This window comes from Stomoxys calcitrans, chromosome 2 (genome assembly GCF_963082655.1).
Source record: "Stomoxys calcitrans chromosome 2, idStoCalc2.1, whole genome shotgun sequence".
Classification (NCBI taxonomy): Eukaryota; Metazoa; Arthropoda; class Insecta; order Diptera; family Muscidae; genus Stomoxys; species Stomoxys calcitrans.
In genome coordinates this window covers 198,887,762-198,907,055 of record NC_081553.1, presented here as the reverse complement: position 1 = coordinate 198,907,055, position 19,294 = coordinate 198,887,762, and the positions used below count along the sequence as shown (strand labels likewise).

Below are 19,294 nucleotides of genomic sequence, written 5' to 3'. Positions count from 1 at the left end.
TCTACTTCTTGAGCCCCTGTAGGGCTACCCTGAAATTTTGCAAAAAAAAATCTTCTTCTATGGTCTCCATCATCCGGTCTATGACCCGATCTAGCTCCAATAGCATGACAATTCTTATCCATTATCCTCTATTTGCCTATAAAGAGATACCGTTCAAAGAACGTGACAATTGCGATCCATGCTGGAGGGTATATAAGATTCGGCTCGGCCGAACTTTGTACGCTTTTACTTGTTTGTATTAAAAAAATATTTACAGTCCTTACCAATGAATGTTTACTTGCTTCTTTATTTCAAGCCAGCATGGAAGCGTTCAAATGTTGGGCACACTTTAAATGGAATGGTCTGTATAAGGGTTTTCCTTGGAACAATTTGAAATTTTCGTTAAGTATTAATGGGAAAAATATTGTGGGTGAATGTCTGTGTGTGGGTGCGCGCGTATGTGTCTGTGTGAGCCAGTTGTGATAGACACTATGCCCATCGCAGGAGTGTTGTTAGCAGAGAGGGTTTACACGTTGGTGGCTCTTGGCCAGAAGACAGCGCGGTGACGGAGACCTGCCAACCAACCATTTAATACCCAGGGGAGAGGGTGTAGCTTCGTTTTTTTGTTGCCATATTTTTTTTTTTATTTATTTACAATAAACAACACTTTTTCTTATGTACCGTTTTGCCGCTTTTGTTTTCCTTCTTTTTAGCATTGTGTGGCGTTTGCTCGCCTGTTTGCATTTGGATATTTCTTCTTGTTTGCTTCAAAGTGTTTTCCATAAAAATGAGAAATGACTACCGCGAAAACAGCCCATTTTGTGAGATTTTAAATGCTTTTTTTCAGTAGAACATGAACTTGCGAGCCGTTCATAAGTTGCCAACTGGGAACCCCAGCGTAGAGAACGTGAACGCGAGCCCCAAGTAAAAAAAAAAAATTGAAAACAATTAAAACCCCAAAAGCGGCTAAAAAACGAAGGTGCAGTGGTGAAACGAAAATAAAGTGAAATTTACATATGCATGAAAATGTCAAATGAAATATGCATTGAAATAAATAGAAGCACAACGATATCGATAAATAAAAAAATAAATACCTTGCCAATGGCATGTGCAAATAAATAACAAAATAACACAAAGTTAAGCAGTGATTATTTTGAAATAAAAAAAAAATAGTTGAAATCTTTATGAAAGTAAGCAAATCAAAATGTTGTAATTTGAGAATTTTTTTCTTAGAAAAAGTGATAAGTGTTGGTGTTCCTATGGTAGTGAAGAATATGGTGGGTGTTTTATTGCAAAACAAGTGAAAGCGTGGTAAGTTCGGTCGGGCCGAATCTTATATACCCTCCACCATGGGACGCATTTGTCAAGTTCTTTGCCCGGCATGTCTTTATAGGCAAACAAAGGCTAATGGATAAAAATTGACTTAATATTGAAGTTATATCAGGTTATGGAACGATTCGGGCCATACTTAAAGGTCATAGGAGAAGTCGTTGTACAAAATGTCAGCCTTATCGGATAAGAATTGCGCCCCCTGTAGGGTCAACAATTATAATCGGAAGATCAGTTTTTATAGGAGCTATATCAAACTATGAATTGATTTGTACCTAATTTAGTTTAGATGTTGGAGACCATAGTCAAAGTCATTGAGCAAAACTTCAACCAAATCGGTCTAGAATTGTGGCCTATAGGAGCTCAAGAAGTAAAATCGGGAGATCGTTTTATGTGGAAGCTATATCAGGTTATATACTGACTCAGACCATACTTGGCATGAATGCTGAAGGTCGTAGGAGAAGCAGTTGTACAAAATTTATATCCACCCACCATATGGTGGTGGATATATGCCTATTTCCAAGGGGATTCTCTGTCTGGTTAGCTGGACCAATAAAGTTTTGTGTGTGGCCCACTCTAGTCCGCCTTCGTGTAGCCAGTTCCTCGAGCAGATCATGTGACCTGTCATAGCTTAAGCTGTGCCGCTTCTGTGTTTTTCGCCGGTATGACTGCAGCAACTTCGTCTGCGTAGGATGTCATCGTAGCTGATGTTTCATAGGTCCGGGCCCAGGATGGACCCTTGAGTTGTTCCTGACGTTATGTGCAATCTCTTCATTCCAGAACTCGTTTCTTCGACTAAAGTTCTATTTCTAAGTTAGCTTTTGATTATTCTTAACAGGTTTCCTGGTATTTTAAACTTCCTATTTAGGACATGTATCACGTGTTTCCACCTAAAACCATTAAAAGCGTTCTTCGTATCAAGGGCAGCCAAATATATGATTGGTCTGCTGTGTTTGTTAATTTTACGTGCAGGTAGAACCTAGTTGACAACATCCATTAGTGCGCCGACACTCAGTGGAAGAAAATAATTCTATTGATGAATATGTCGTGTGAGAATGGGCAGAGATATCTCCTTAAAAATTGGAATAGTTTAAGCTGAGATGCTAGCGATATCGTGTGCGAGGTGGTCCGGGCGCCTCTTGGCATGCCACTAAAGTTGGTCACCTCGCCAACTCGAAAAATTGTTTGGGCTGCCAAAGCTTTATTTGCGGTCCGAGGTTCAAAAATCTCTACAAAACAGTCCGCTTTAGGTTTACAAAATCTTCACTGATTTCGAGGATATACAAAAGGGGTATTTTGGCGATTTTTGTAAAATAATCAGGCAAAATAAATTTTTAGTTTTTTGAGGACACTTGGAATTTTGAGCACTTTCCAGCAAAAACAAAATTTTCCAAAATCAGACCACAGACATTTAAAGTAGTAAGCATACTCGGAGGTGTAGGGTATTCTTTACTTACTTATTTCCTTACTGGTTTTTAATAGTTTTTTTTTCAATTGTCTCCCACTGTGAGGAAGCCATGCTGGCTTGTGTATAACCCTCCTACCGTGTTTATAGCTTCTGGCACACAGGGTTTTATAAGTTGCTCGAGTAGTTTACCGGGTGTGTGAAGCATGCATAGAGGTCGGTAAAAAGAATTTGCTAGTGCGTCTCTCTTTCTTGGCAACATCAACTTCTGTTCTTTCTAACATTCTGGGAAAACACCTACCTGCTTAGGAATATGTCCGGCCTTGCCACGGCTATTTGTTTCAGCACCTCTCTTGGTATTTCATCAGGACCTGGTGTTTTTTTATACCTTAGTTTTGTGTATATAGTTGAGCTGTGATAAAAGGGGATAATAAATATTTCCATGGTGGTGCCATGTCTTGCCTACTTATAAAGAAATAAGTTAGGACGGGCTAAAGTCTGGCAAAGCCCCCCATTGGATACCCTACATCACATTGCTAATGCAGGACGTCGAAATTAAAATTTGCTTAAATGTTAAATCTAGAGTTTCGACCAAAACTTGTACATAATGTCGGAGTCGGAGGATAGAGGAAATCACTGTGTAATACTCCCAGAAGAGCTTTATCTGAACCGATTTTTATGGAGTTCAACGACAATGCTGGGTGTCATAAGGGAATAGTTTCTGAAAAATATCGGGGAGATGGGTTAAGAAATGATTATCTTAATGACAGTTCAGTCCAAATAGGACAAACAGATATATGCATATGGGAGCTAGATCTAAATCTAAGCCAATTTTACAGTTGGAGCTTTGGCAAAATTTGGGGAAGATTAATTCTAGAAGTGAAAATTGAGCCTCGAATCGAACAGATTTCTTACAAATTCTCCAATAATGTCTTCGTGAAAATCGGTTATCAAATGACGATCTTATTGCAACATTAGCCCCAATCGAACGAAGAAATATATGGGAGCTATATCCAAATCTGGAACAATTTCTACCAACTAGTCTCTGGGCATAAAAGGTGCCTGACTGGATGAAAATTGTGACCTGTACTTTGTACACAAATTAACATGGACAGACGGACAGAAATACGGATATGACTAAATCGAGTCAGAAAGCCCTTCTGAGTCGATCCGTATACTTATCAATGAATCCATCTCTCTCTCTCTCTCTCTTGCTTCTGAGTATTACAAACAAATGTGCCTAGTTATAATACCACAGTGGTGGTGTAGGCTATAAAAATACATTCTAAAAGAAGATTTAACTACACTTAACTCTATGATGGCAACATTCTTGCAATTTATATCAAAAGAAAAAAGTCTCTCAATTACCGGCTAATGGCTATTAAATTGAATTAATTTAGTTAATACCCACAAAATAGTTTGTGGTCTTAATGTGTTTAAATTATTTGTGTGAATGTGTCACCCAAAGTCATTATCAACTACGTCATTACTCTAATGGAATGATGAATGTGTTCATCGTAGGCAAATATTTGAAGTCATACTGGTATCGTCACCGTTCAATACCATCACCGAAACGTTCTTAGGCATTCACTGAAGTGTATAGATAGGCCATTTGTTGATTGTTTACGTTGTATTACAAATAAAAACAGCGATGAGAAAATTATTGCTATTTTTATTTTATTTCGTACATTTGTTTATTTACACAATGTCTGTAAATAAGGGAGATACGAATTTCGTATCAAAGGACTATGCAGGTAACAAAGTCGAAGGAGTGATATATAAAGCTTGTGGTAGTTGGAGAAAAAATAACATAAGACGCTAATTCAATTAAAAGAAAGTTGTTTACGAAAATCGAATATCATAGATGAAGACAATAAAACCTATTAAAACAAGTAAAAGCGTGCTAAGTTCGGCCGGGCCGAATCTTATATACCCTCCACCATGGATCGCATTTGTCGAGTTCTTTTCCCGGCATCTCTTCTGAGGTAAAAAAAGGATATAAGAAACGAGTTGCTCTGCTATTAGAGCGATATCAAGATATGGTCCGGTTTGGACCACAATTAAATTATATGTTGGAGACCTGTGTAAAATGTCAGCCAATTCGAATAAGAATTGCGCCCTTTGGTGGCTCATGAAGTAAAATAGAGAGATCGATTTATATGGGAGCTGTATCGGGCTATAGACCGATTCAGACCATAATAAACATGTATGTTTATGGTCATGAGAGAATCCGTCGTACAAAATTTCAGACAAATCGGATAATAATTGCGACTTCTAGAGGCTAAAGAAGTCAAGATCCCAGATCGGTTTATATGGCAGCTATATCAGGTTATGAACCGATTTGAACCTTATTTGACACAGTTGTTGAAAGTAAAAATAAAATACGTCATGTAAAATTTCAGCCAAATCGGATAGGAATTGCGCCCTCTAGAAGCTCAAGAAGTCAAATCCCCAGATCTGTTTATATGACAGCTATATCAGGTTATGAACCGATTTCAACCATACTTGGCACAGTTGTTGGATATCATAACGAAATACTTGGGGCAAAAATTCATTCAAATCGGATAAGAATTGTGCCATCTAGAAGCTCAAGAAGTCAAGACCCAAGATCGGTTTATATGGCAGCTATATCAGGTTATGAACCGATTTGAACCATACTTAACAAAGTTGTTGGATGTCATAACAAAACACGTCGTGCGAAATTTCATTCTGATCGGATAAGAATTGCGCACGCTAGAGGCTCAAGAAGTCAAGACCCAAGATCGGTTTATATGGCAGCTATATCAGGTTATGGACCGATTTGAATTATACTTGGCACAGTTGTTGGATATCATAACAAAACACGTGGTGCAAAATTTCATTCCAATCGGATAAGAATTGCGCACTCTAGAGGCTCAAGAAGTCAAGAACCAAGATCGGTTTATATGGCAGCTATATCAAAACATGGACCGATATGGCCCATTTACAATACCAACTGACCTACACTAATAAGAAGTATTTTTGCAAAATTTTAAGCGGCTAGCTTTACTCCTTCGGAAGATAGCGTGCTTTCGACAGACAGACGGACGGACGGACGGACGGACAGACGGACAGACGGACGGACATGGCTAGATCGACACAAAATTTCACGACGATCAAGAATATATATACTTTATGGGGTCTCAGACGAATATTTCGAGTAGTTACAAACAGAATGACGAAATTAGTATACCCCCCATCTTATGGTGGAGGGTATAAAAATGTGTAAGGAGAGGCAGAAGTCGAGCGGAAAGTGATTCTGAGTCGATCGGTATACATATCAGTGGGTCTATCTCTATTTTCTGGGTGTTACAAACAAATGCACTAAGTTATAATACCCTGCACCACAGTGGTGGTGTAGGGTACAAGTAGGAGCAAATGCATTTAGGTGGGCATGGCCAAATTTTGGATACCTGCAATCGCAATAATCCTATTTTCATACCCACCACCGAAGGATGGGGTTATATTCATTTTGCCATTCCGTTTGAAACACATCGAAATATCCATTTCCGATCCAATAAAATATATATATTCTTGATCCTCATAAAAATCCAAGACTATCTAGTCATGTCCGTCGGTCTGTTTGTCGAAATCATGACATAGTCTTTAAAAATAGAGATATTGAGCTGAAACTTTGTACAGATTCTGTTTTTGTCCATAGGCAGATCAAGTTCGAAGATGGGCTATATCAGACTACATCTTGATATACCTCCCATATAGACCGATGTGACGATTTAAGGTCTTATTTTACTTTAATTGGCTATGACAGAATATTTGTTCCACTAGCCGAACGTAGAATAGCGTTCCAAGCGCCTCGATCTTCTGCGCTCATTCTAAAATCTCTGACACCAAGTTTCGAGGTGTCTCCCACCACTTGAATTTTTCATCGAGCTTTTCGTCTTCCTGGTTTAAGTGTGACACCGTGTTTGCCTTCAAAAGTCTTCTTAGCTGGAGCTTCTTTATCCATTGTGACAACATGACCTAGCCAACGCAGCCGTTGTATTTTGATGCGTGTAACAATGCCATCGTCGTCATAAAGCTCATATAGCGCCTATATTCTCATATGACGCCTATATTGTCCATTAACGAAAACTGGTTCATATATTTGAGGAAGAATCTTTCTCTCAAATACTCCAAACACTGTCTCATCATCGTGTAATCATCGTCTGTCTAGAGGTGGCCCTGCTATCTTTCGATTGTTTCAAAGGCTGCAGTTACTACAGGGGGGCAAACTTCTCACATATCAATGAGTGCAGTCCGATTCAAGTTCAAGCTCAATGATAAGGGGCCTCCTTTTTAAAGCCGAATCCGAACGGCGTGCCGCAGTGCGACATCTCTTTAGAGAGAAGTTTTACATGGCATAGTACCTCACAAATGTTGCCAGCATAAGGAGGGGAAAAACCACCGTTGAAAATTTTTTCTGATGGTCTCGCCAGGACTTGAACCCAGGTGTTCCGCGTCATAGGCGGACATGCTAACCTCTGCGCTACGGTGGCCTTTGCCCATGTCCCTTAGTGGAATGTTCATGGGCAAAATTTGTATTTTTTTGGAGTTACAATTGGGTTGCCCAAAAAGTAATTGCGGATTTTTCATATAGTCGGCGTTGACAATTTTTTTCACAGCTTGTGACTCTGTAATTGCATTCTTTCTTCTGTCAGTTATCAGCTGTTACTTTTAGCTTGCTTTAGAAAAAAAGTGTAAAAAAGTATATTTGATTAAAGTTCATTCTAAGTTTTATTAAAAATGCATTTACTTTCTTTTAAAAAATCCGCAATTACTTTTTGGGCATCCCAGTTCTTCCAGTTCTTGGGTCCTGACTTCTTGAGCCTCTACAGGGCGCAACTCTTATCCGATTGGAATGGAATTTTGCACAACGTGTTTTGTTATGATATCCAAAAACAGTGCCAAGTATGGTTCAAATCGGTCCATAACCTGATATAGCTGCCATAGAAACCAATCTTGGGTCTTGACTTCTTAAGCCTCTAGAGTGTGCAATTCTTATCCGATTGGAATGAAATTTTGTACAACGTGTTTTGTTATGATATCCAAAAACAGTGCCAAGTATGGTTCAAATCGGTCCATAACCTGATATAGCTACCATATAAACCGATTAGGGGTCTTGACTTTTTGAGCCTCTAGAGGGCACAGTTCTTATCGGAGGGGAATGAAATTTTGCATGAGTTTGTTTGCTGTGACTTTCAACAACTGCATTAAGTTTGGTTCAAATCGATCAATAACCTGATATGGCTGCCATATAAACCGATCTTGTGTCTTGACTTCTTGAACCTCTAGAGGGCGCAATTTCTATCCGATTGGAATGAAATTTTGCACAACGTGTTTTGTTATGATATCTAATAACTGTGCCAAATAAGGTTCAAATCGGTCAATAACCTGATAAAGCTGCCATATAAACCGATCTTGGGTCTTTATATCTTGAGCCTCTAGAGGTCGCAATTATTATCCAATTTGCCTGAAAGTTTGTACGACATATCCTCTCATGACCATCAACATACATGTTTGTTATAGTCTGAATCGGTCTATAGCCTGATACAGCTCCCATATAAATCGATATCTCTAGTTTACTTCTTGAGCCTCTAGAGGGCGCATTTCCTTCTAGATATCCCACGATAACGCTTCATTAACTCATCAAAATTTACAATTAAAATATTTACTTCCGTTTTTAAATGTTTAACCTAAAAAGACCACATGACTTTTATTACTTGCATGTGATGAATACCATCAGGGCCACCATTTTATTGGCGATTAAAAAATTGCATTTTCATGAAAATTGTGTGCTCTATATATTTTCGCGAATATAAAAAGCAACCAAAAAATATTTTTAGCAAAGCTGATTTAAATTAACTGAACATTATCTCCTTCATTAAAGGGAAATATTTTAAAATTTCCAACAAACAAAATTTTCTATTTTTATATGCTTAAACATGCATGGCTTACAGCAAAAATAGCTTCATGTTCGTAGAATATGCCCATCACCAATAAAAATGAATGTAATATTAATGAACATGAATAATGTGACTATCAAAAATGAAATGGATTTTTCTTCTTCAATAATTTTCCACTTCTCCAATTGAAGGGCGGAATGTTCGATTTTCAATGTTCATGGCGAAAAAAAAAATTCCAACATGTGATCTCCAAGGTTGTTCGCTTAAAAACTTTTGTTTCACATTTAAGTGGAATTGTTGAACATCATCAAACGTACTCACTTGTAATGGCATTCAATTCGAGAAATGTTTCCGGTATGCGATGCGAAGTGGCCAATTGTTGGAGCAAACATATGCTAAGAGGGGAATGAAAAAGAGATTAAGGCAATTACAATTTTATTTAAATTTAAAAAAGCGGTAGAAATGGGAAAACATAATTCTGTTTAATGTATTCATACCCTTTTCAAGTGTGGTGGTTCACAGGTAGACCTTATGATAAATATCAACCCACAATCACTTTTGAGTCGATTTCGCATTGTATGTCTGGCTGTGTGCACAAATATTTTGATAATAATTGTACAAATAGGCATTTCGCCCCATTAGTATACCCTCCACAAAAGAAAGCGGCATACTAATTTCGTCATTTTTATACCCACCACTGAAGGATGGAGGTATACTCATTTGGTCATTCCGATTGCCACACATCGAAATATCCATTTCCGACCCTATAACGTATATATTGGGTTGCCCAAAAAGTAATTGCGGATTTTTTAAAAGAAAGTAAATGCATTTTTAATAAAACTTAGAATGAACTTTAATCAAATATACTTTTATTACACTTTTTTATCTAAAGCAAGCTAAAAGTAACAGCTGATAACTGACAGAAGAAAGAATGCAATTACAGAGTCACAAGCTGTGAAAAAATTTGCCAACGCCGAATATATGAAAAATCCGCAATTACTTTTTCGGCAACCCAATATATTCGTAAAAATCCAAGACGATCTAGCCATGTCCGTCCTTCTGTCTGTTGAAATCACGCCACAGTCTTTAAAAATAGAGATATGGAGCTAAAACTTTGCACAGATTCTTGTTTTTTTTGCCCATAGGCAGGTTATGTTCAAAGATGGGCTATATCGGACTATATCTTGATATAGCCCCCATGTAGACCGATCCGCTGATTTGAGGTCTTGGGCCCATTAAAGCCACATTTATTGTCCGATTTTGCCAAAATTTGGAACAGTGCGTTGCGTTAGGTCACTCAACAGATCGGTCCAGATTTAGATAAAGCCGCCATACAGACCGATCTGGCGATTTAAGGCCTTAGGCCCATAAAAGCCACATTCATTATCCGATTTTGCTAAAATTTGGAACAGTGAGTTGCGTAAGGTCACTCGAAATCTTTCTGCAATTTAGCCCAGTTCGGTGTAGATTTGGATATAGCTGCCATATAGACCGATCTCTCGATTTAAGGTTTTGAGTCCATAAAAGGAGCATTTATTGCAAGATGTCGCCGAAATTTGAGACATTGAGTTGTGTTAGGCCCTTCGAAATCGTTCTTCAATTTGGCCCTGATCGTTTCAGATTAGGATATAGCTGGGCTTTGCGACATCAGGGTCGTATATGGTTAACATCGGATATAGCTGCCATATAGACCGATCTCACGATTTAAAGTCTTGACTCCATAAAAGTCGCATTTATTATCCGATTTCGCTGAAACTTTACACAGTGACTTATGTTAGGCTTTTCGACATCTATGTCGAATATGGTTCATATCGGTCTATATTTGGATTAAGTTATTAAAAGAGCCAATATTTTGTTCTACAAAATTGAACAATGACTTGTACTTATTAGACCACTCAATCAATGTGCGTGCCGAATTTGATACAAATCGGATCAAATTTCGATATAGCTGCTATGGGCGCATAAATTATGCATTTTTCACCGGATCATGGCGAATGGTGGTTTACATGTATACCCAAGGTGGTGGGTATACAAAGTTCGGCCTGGCCAAACTTAACTTTTTACTTGTTTTTTAACACTTCGAAATATTGGTCTTAGATCCTATAAAGTATACATACCACAATGACATTTTAAGAAAACCCAACCTTAGCCATCTTTCTGCAGTTATATGCATCTGTCCGTCCTTCTCTGTATCTAAGTGCATTAAAGTTTTAGCAGGCCACTTGCTAGTCTGTCAATACGTTCGTTCGTTCATCTGACCGTCCGCCAACTCATTCGTTTGTTCATCTGTCCGTCCATCTGTCCGTTTATTAATTTCTTCTTTCGTCCATCTGTCCGTTCATATAACTGTTCGTTCATTCATCTGTCAGTTCATTCATCATTCCGTGGGTCAAACTGTTCGTCCGTCGATATCATCGTCTGACAATATGTTCGACCGTCCATCTTTCCTAATTTCGTCCTTATGTTGCAACACCTCGAAATATGGATCTTGGATCCTATAAAGTCCCATCTGTCTGCCCGCTCATCTGACCCTCCGTCCACTTGTTCCTTTGTTCATCTGTCCGTTCATTCATTTCTTTGTTCGCCCATCTCTCCGTTAATTTATCCGTTCGTTCATTCCTCTTCAGTTCATGCATCTTTCTGTGCGTCAAACTGTTCATCCGTTTATGTCTTCGTCTGTCAAAATGTTCGACCGTCCATCTTTCCCCATTTCGTCATTAAGTTGTAACACCTCGAAATATTGGTCTTAGTTCCTAAAAATTATACATACCACAATGACATTGTCCGTCCGTTTGGTTGGCCGTCTGTCGGTATGTCGGTCCGTCCGTTTGTGTATTTTTCCGTCTGTCTGTGTATCGGTCCGTCCTTATATGTACCTATCCGTCTGTGTGTCTCTTCGTGCGTTCAACTGTTCGTCGGCCATTTTCTATTCTGTCAATACGTACGTTCGTTCATCTGTCCGCCCGTCCATCTACTTCCGTTTGTTTGTTCATCTATCCGTTCATTCATTTCTTCGTTCGCCCATCTGTCCGTTAATTCATCTTTCCGTTCGTCAAACTGTTCATCCGTTTATATCTTCGTCTGTCAATATGTTTGGCCGTCCGTCTTTCCTAATTTCGTCATTATTTTGTAACACCTCGAAATAGGTCTTAGATACTATAAAGTATACATACCACAACGACATTTTAAGACATCCTAGTCTTGTCCCTCCGTTCAGCTGGCCTTCCGTCGGCATGTCTGCTGGTGTACCTGTCCGTTCTTATATGCGTCTGTCCGTTCGTCCGTCCCTCTCTGTGTCTGTTCGTGTTCGCCGGCCATTTGCTGGTCTGTCAATACGTTCGCTCGTCCATCTGCCCGTCCATCTGTCCATCCGTCGACTTGTTCGTTTGTTCATCTGTCCATCTATCTGTCCGATAATTAATTTCTTCTTTCACCCATCATTTATCTGTCTGTTCATTCGTCTATCCGTTAGTTCATCTTTCCGTGCGTCAATCTGTTTGTCCGTCCATATCTTCGTCTGTCAATATGTTTGACTGTCCATCTTTCCATGCGTCCATCCATCTGTACGTCCGCCAGTCCATCTGTCCATGTGTTTATGTCCCTCAGTCCATTTTTTCGTCATCCAATATCTTCGTCCGTTCGTTCGTTTATCGTATGTCCATCCATCTATTCGTCCGTCCGTCTGTCCAATCATTCATCTATTATACGCTTATCCATCCGTTCGTTCATCTGTCCATCCGTCGACTTTTCCTCAGATATATCTTTCCGACCGTCCATCCATCTGTCCGTTCGTCCATATGTCCCTTCATTCTTCTGTCCGTCCGACCATCTGTCCATATGTTCATACGACCATATGTCCTTAGGTCCATCTGTCCGTACGTTCATCTATTCGTTGGTTCATCTGTCCGTCCATCCATCTGTTCGTCCGTCCATCTGTTCCGTCCATATGTCCATTCGTTCATCTTTCCGACCGTCCATCCATCTGTATGTCCATCAATCTGTCCCTTCATTCTTCTATCCGTCCGACCATCTGTCCGTATGTTCATCCGACCATATGTCCTTAGGTCCACCTGTTCGTACATTTATCCATCCGTTGGTTCATCTGTCCGTCCATCCATCTGTCCGTCCGTCCATAATTCCCGTCCATATTTCCTTAGGTTCATCTTTAACGTGAGTCCCTTTGTTTGCACGCCCGGCTATGAGTCCGTCAATCTGCTTGTCCTTCCATCTGTCCGTCCGTGCATCTGTTCGTTCGGCCATTTGTCCATTCGTTCATCTAGTCGTCCGTCCATTTGCCCTTTCGTCGTCCTTTTATCCGTTCAGAAATGATGCAATCTTGCCTTTTAATATTGGGTTGCCCAAAAAGTAATTAAGGATTTTTTAAAAGAAAGTAAATGCATTTTTAATAAAACTTAGAATGAACTTTAATCAAATATACTTTTTTTTACACTTTTTTTTCTAAGGCAAGCTACAAAGTAACAGCTGATAACTGACAGAAGAAAGAGTGCAATTACAGAGTCACAAGCTGTGAAAAAATTTGTCAACGCCGACTATATGAAAAATCCGCAATTACTTGTTGGGCAACCCGATATTTTGCACAAATATTTCTATTAATGTGATTGCAAATAGACCAAATGGGTTCATGTTTTCAGGTTCATGTAGCTCACATACAAACCGATCTCGTGATATTTCTTCTTAAGCCCCTGAAGAGCGAGAGGTTAGGTTAGGGTGGAGGAAACGCAATAAGCCACCTCGCCCGCTAGGCGCTGCAATCGGAGACATTTGGTCTATTGTGTTCCCCCTCAAAGCAGAATAAGAAGATGGAGAAAAAGTGACAGCTTGCTGAATTCGCCCGTGTCAAATCTTGGAAACCCATATTTATCCAAATCGAGCAAAAATTGTGGCTTCTAAGGGCACCAGATGTGAAATCGGGAGATCGGTTCAATGGGAGCTATATAAGGTTATAGACAGTTTTGAACCGTACTTTGCGCAAGTGTTTGATTTCATAACAGAACACTTCATGCAAAATTTCAGCACCATTGATTAACAATTGCGGCTCATAGGGACTCAAGAAGTCAAAATAGGGGATTGGTTAATATGGGAGCTGTATTATGAATCTGAACCGATATGGCCCATTTGCAATCCCCAATGACCTACATCAATGAGAAATATGTGTGCAAAATTTCTAGCGGTTATCTTCAAGCGGTTGTTTAGATCGGCTCAGAATATATATGCGATCAAGAATACATATACCTTGGGCAGCAGATCAATATTTCGGGGAATGCCCAGATTAGTATACCCTATGGCGGAGGGCATTAAAGGAAAACAAAGTCACTAGACAAGACTAAGAAACTCTCAACGGCGAGAGTAACGGTTTGTGGAAAGAACTTTTCACCTTTCTGTATATATCCCAATATTCTGCTTCGCCAACAGCCTCAGCCGGGATCCATGTCGTTGTCACTATACGAACAGGCGCTTCAACAATCAACAAAGTCCTGAGTTTCACCCCTGACATTTTTGCATTATCGATTGCCCAACGCAAAAATTCTGAATACTTCCCATTCGGGGAATCGATTACTCTCACTCCGTTCTTCCAATTTCAATCTTCGAGAGCACCAAATTAACTACCTTTGTGCTCTGTAACCACAATTTAGTTGGGCTGATTATACCCTCAGCTTAAACAGTGTCTACAATGACCGAAGGATCAAGTCGTCCCGGCTTCATCTGGTCTGAATCTGCCTATTAAAAAACACGTTCAAAGTCTTTGACAATCCATGGTGGAAGAAGATAAATAAAATACAGCCCCCTTGAACTTGTACTTGTTACGATTATGAATAAATGATGCACAAATGTAAGTTCCCTGGAAGTAGTATTTATTGCTCCCTTCTATTCCTACGAAATCAAAAGACATTTCGACCTTGTCACTTGCAAAAAATTCATTGTATCAAAAGTTAATAAACCGTGACTGTGAATTAATTAATTGCTGGCACGTCTCACAATCAAATTGAAGCCTTAAAATGGGTTCATTTTACCCTCTTTGTTATCATTTTGTCAACAATCATTTCTAAGATAATGACACACTCGAGTCAGTCTATGCGACAAACGTTGTAGGCATTAATGGATTACAAACTGTCTGACTGTGTTTTCTTGTTCTAATTAACTCATCGCTAATTCAATTTCTAGTGTTGCAATAGAGATGACGTCGCGAAATATAAATCCCTTTGACTTTTAATAACGGCGATGAGCGAAAAACCTTTCGAGTCCTTTCGATCATTGACTGTCTGCGTGTAGCATTGACCATGGGGGGTGGACTTCATGACTTGTCTTAAGTGACAGACAGGTATGATTTTCAGTTAGCATTCGCAACAACAATTCCAAGGTCTTTGCGAATTTAGTGTTGTTATTAGTGCGCTACTTGTAACCTTTTTTAATGACCCTTCATTGCAATTGTGGCCCTTATTAAAAGTGTTATTTGTCTTGGCCATCCCATTCTCAATTTTTAATTTATTTGTAAAATGTGTTGTTTATTATCCTGCCATAAACTATCATACTGTGAAAATCAATTCTTGGTATTGTTCTTTCACCGGGCCATAAAGATGAGAACAAAATGGTTGTTATTGTGTTGGGTCACACCATCATAAATTATATGGGAAAAATAGTTGCTTGAGGTGCATGAGAAGATGAAAAACACAAACACAAAATTAATTAATGTTATTTTCCTTAGAGTTGTGTCAATGGATGTTGGATTACAGTATTATTTATAATCATGAGAACAAGAAACAATATACCATCTTATCTCCTGTGGTTTAGGTAGCTTGAGTGAGTTAATCGAAAATGAGTTTTTATACTCACCACCGAAGAATGGGGGTATATTATTTTTTTTAATTCCGTTTGCAACATATCGAAGTATCCATTTCCGATTCTATAAAGCATTGGGTTGCCCAAAAAGTAATTGCGGATTTTTTAAAAGAAAGTAAATGCATTTTTAATAAAACTTAGAATGAACTTTAATCAAATATACTTTTTTTACACTTTTTTTCTAAAGCAAGCTTAAAGTAACAGCTGATAACTGACAGAAGAAAGAATGCAATTACAGAGTCACAAGCTGTGAAAAAATTTGTCAACGCCGACTATATGAAAAATCCGCAATTACTTTTTGGACAAACCAATATATATTTTTAATCGGCCTAAAAATCTAAGACGATCTAGCTATGTGCGTTCGTCTGTCCGTCCATCCGTCCGCCTGCGTGTCTGTCTGTTGAAATCATGCTATGGTCTTTCACCAGTGAAAACGTGCTAAGTTCGGCCGTGCCGAATCTTGGGAACCCACCACCATGGATTCTGATAAAATATGGGAGCTACATCTGGTCATAGACCGATTTGGACCGTACTTTGCACAGTTATTGAGAGTCATAACATAACACAATGTGCAAAATTTTAGCCAATTCGGATAAAAATTAAGGCTTCCAGGGGCTCAGAAAATCAATTAGGGAGATCCATTTATATGGAAGCTATATCAGTTTATACACAGATTTAAACCGTACTAGGCACAGTTGTTGAAAGTCATAAAAGAACACTATTTGCAAAATTTCATACAAATCGGATGAAAAATCATCCAATCCGTCTGTCTGTCTGTCGAATGCACGCTAATTTTCGAAGGAATACAGCTAACCGCTTGAAATTTTGCACAAATATTTCTTTGGTCGGTTGGAAATGTAAATGGGATATGTCGGTCCATGTTTTGATATAGCTGTCATATAAACCGATCTTGGATCTTGAATTCTTGAGCCACGAGAAGGCGTAATTCTTATCAGATTTGGCTGAAATTGAAGTGTTTTGTTATGAGTTCCAACAATTGTGAAAAGTATGGTTCCTAACCTGATATAGCTGCCATATAAATCAATCTGCCGTCTTGACTTTTTGAGCCTCTAGAGGGCGTAAATCCTATGCGGTTTGGTTGAAATTTTGCACGAAGTGTTCGTTATGGCTTCCAACAAGTATGGTTCAAATCGGTTCATAACCGATTGTGGATCTTGACTTCTTGAGCCACAAGAGGGCGCAATTCTTATCCGATTTGGCTGAAATTTTGCACAAAGGGTTTTGTTATGACTTTCAACAACTGTGCCAAATTGGTCTATAATCTAATATAGCTGTCTATAACCTGATATAGCTGTCATATAAACCGATTTGGTGCCTTGACTTCTAGAGCCTCTAGAGGACGTAATTCCTATCCGATTTGGTAGAAATTATGCATTACGTGTATCGTTATGGCTTCCAACAACTATGCTAAGTATTGTTTAAATCGGTTCATATCGTGATATAGTTGCCATATCAGCCGATCTTGGATCTTGACTTCTTGAGCCTCTAGAGGACGTCATTTCTATCCGATTTGGCTGATATTGTGCACGACGTGTTTTGTTATTGCTGTGCTAAGTATGGTTGGAATTGGTCTATAACCTGATATATCTGTCATTTAAACCGATCTGGGGCGTTGATATCTTGAACTTCTCGAGGGCGCAATTCACATCCTATTTGGCTGAAATTTTGCCGGAGGTGTTTTGTTATGACTTTTATTATGCTTTCCAACAACTGCGCTAAGTATGATTCAAATCGGTTCACAACCTGATATAACTGCCATAGAAATCAATGATCATGACTTCTTGAGCCACTAGAGGGCACACCTTTATACGATTTGGCTAAAATTTAATATGACGTCTTTTGTTATGACTTTCAACAACTGTTCCGAATATGGTTCAAATCGGTCTATAACCTGGTATAGCTGCCATATAAACCGGCTTGGGATCTTGAATTTTTGAGCCTCTAGAGGGCGCAATTATTTTCCGAATCGAACCTTAACTTGATATATCTCCTGTAGCATATCATTACTTTTCTTTTATTCTTTATTTGCCTTTAAAGAGATACCGGAAAAAGAACTCGACAAATGCGGTCCATGGTGGTGGGTATGTAAAATTCGGCCCGGCCGAACTTAACACGCTTTTATTTGTAATAGGGCCCAATTATTTCGTTGAATTTTGACTTTAATCCTTCACACAGTACGCTCGATAGTGTCTTGTATGCGATGGGAAGGAGATTTATTTCTCTGTAGTGGTAGTAGTTACTATCTTCTACCCTTTCTTGTATACGGGACATAGTATGCTGAAATTCCTATTAGCGGGTCTGCGTTCTCCTTGCCAGATTGCGCAAACGTGCTGATGCATTTGATATATCAGCGTGTTAGGTTAGGTTGAAAAGAGGGTGCATATATTAATCCGTCCCATGCCAATATGGACATACACCTAAGCTAGTAATCGGCTTGTTGCGCGCTCTTAAAACTATAAAGTAACCTCTAAAATGAAAATTTTAAATTAGGTATTCCGTGCTACTTACAAAATCTTTAATTGTTTTCAATACCACTCCTCTAAGTTGGTTCATGTCTGATATTATGTCTCCACCTAAGTACCGGTATCTGTTGGACGCGAAAGCCGGGCAATGACAAAGGAAATGCTCCAACGTCCCATCATCTCCCCGCATGCCCTAAACATGCTAACTCTTGCCGCACCGATTTTACATAAGTGAGAGTCCTATGTGTCCCGTTATGATACCAATAGCTATACTGACCTCCTTCTTGATTCCTTCCCGTAATAGCCTAGTCTTCTCACGATCTGAATTCCCCCATAGGATTTTCGCCGTCCTACCGACCGTTTCGCTGTTCCACAATGTTGCATGCGCATTCGTCGCCCATGCCCTTAACTCGGTCTGCGTCGACCCGAAAGGCTTCGGGTTAACCAAATTTACAGACGGCAGTCCTCTGGCCTTCACCGCCAAATCGTCTGCCCTTTCATTTCCCCTTACTCCGTTATGGCCCGGCACCCAAACGATGTGGATTTTCCCATCCTCAGAGAAGGCGTTAATCTCCTTCTTACACTGCAAGTCTGTTCATGACCTTACTGTCCTGGTTGTTATTGCCCTTATGGCAATTTGACTGTCGGTAAAGATTTTCAAACTCGCGTAAGCACCATACCACTTCACGCATTCCGTGATCGCCCGGACCTCCTCCTACAGGACCGTATTGTGGTCAGGCAGTCTAAAACAGATCTCGGTCCCTGGGTTTTCAATGTAAACCCCCAGGCCCAGTCTGTCCTCTAGCTTTATTCAATTCGTGTAACTGGATCCACCAGATTGCAATACTAGGGTTTCGTCAATTCAAGACTGTGCGGATGGCAGCAGTGCCTCGCACTCGACTTCAAGTTTCATCTCAGGTATCCGATCGGAAACCTCTTCCCTTCCTTTCAGGTTTCCTATTGTCGTCTCGATTTTACCGCGATGGTATTAGCTGCTCCCATCCTCAATCCATTCTCCTATCGCCTTAAGTCTCATAGTCGCAGTGGCTGTCTCACGTTTGATCTGTATGTCAATAGGTCGGATGTCTAGAATAGTTTTCAGTGACCTAGTGGGCTTGGTCCTCATCGCTCCGCCAATGCCAAGACGACATGTTCTCTGAACCTGTTGTATGGTCCTTATGTTGCACTTTTTCTCCATAGCAGTCCACCAAACTACTGAGGCGTAAGTAAGTATTGGTCTAATCACGCTCCTGTAGAGCCAGTGGACTATCCTCGGATTCAGGCCCCATTTCCCGCCCGTCTACATAGTGCCCAACATC

General features: G+C 39.6%; 1 protein-coding gene across 4 annotated transcripts in view; it reads left to right on the top strand.

Moving 5' to 3' along the window:
- LOC106090480 (tyramine receptor 1) overlaps positions 1 to 19,294 on the top strand; it is a 94,374-nt gene that overhangs the window by 40,171 nt on the left and 34,909 nt on the right. Inside the window, exons 1-2 of one of the 4 annotated variants that reach the window (XM_059363360.1) lie at positions 318 to 340; positions 693 to 1,169. The exons of 1 other annotated variant lie outside the window; for it this stretch is intronic. The gene's annotated coding sequence lies outside the window, so the exon portion shown is untranslated. Of the gene's footprint in view, positions 1 to 317; positions 341 to 364; positions 587 to 692; positions 1,170 to 1,225; positions 1,291 to 19,294 lie in introns of those variants that run through there. 2 more of the 4 variants (XM_059363361.1, XM_059363362.1) reach the window with 2 other exon arrangements.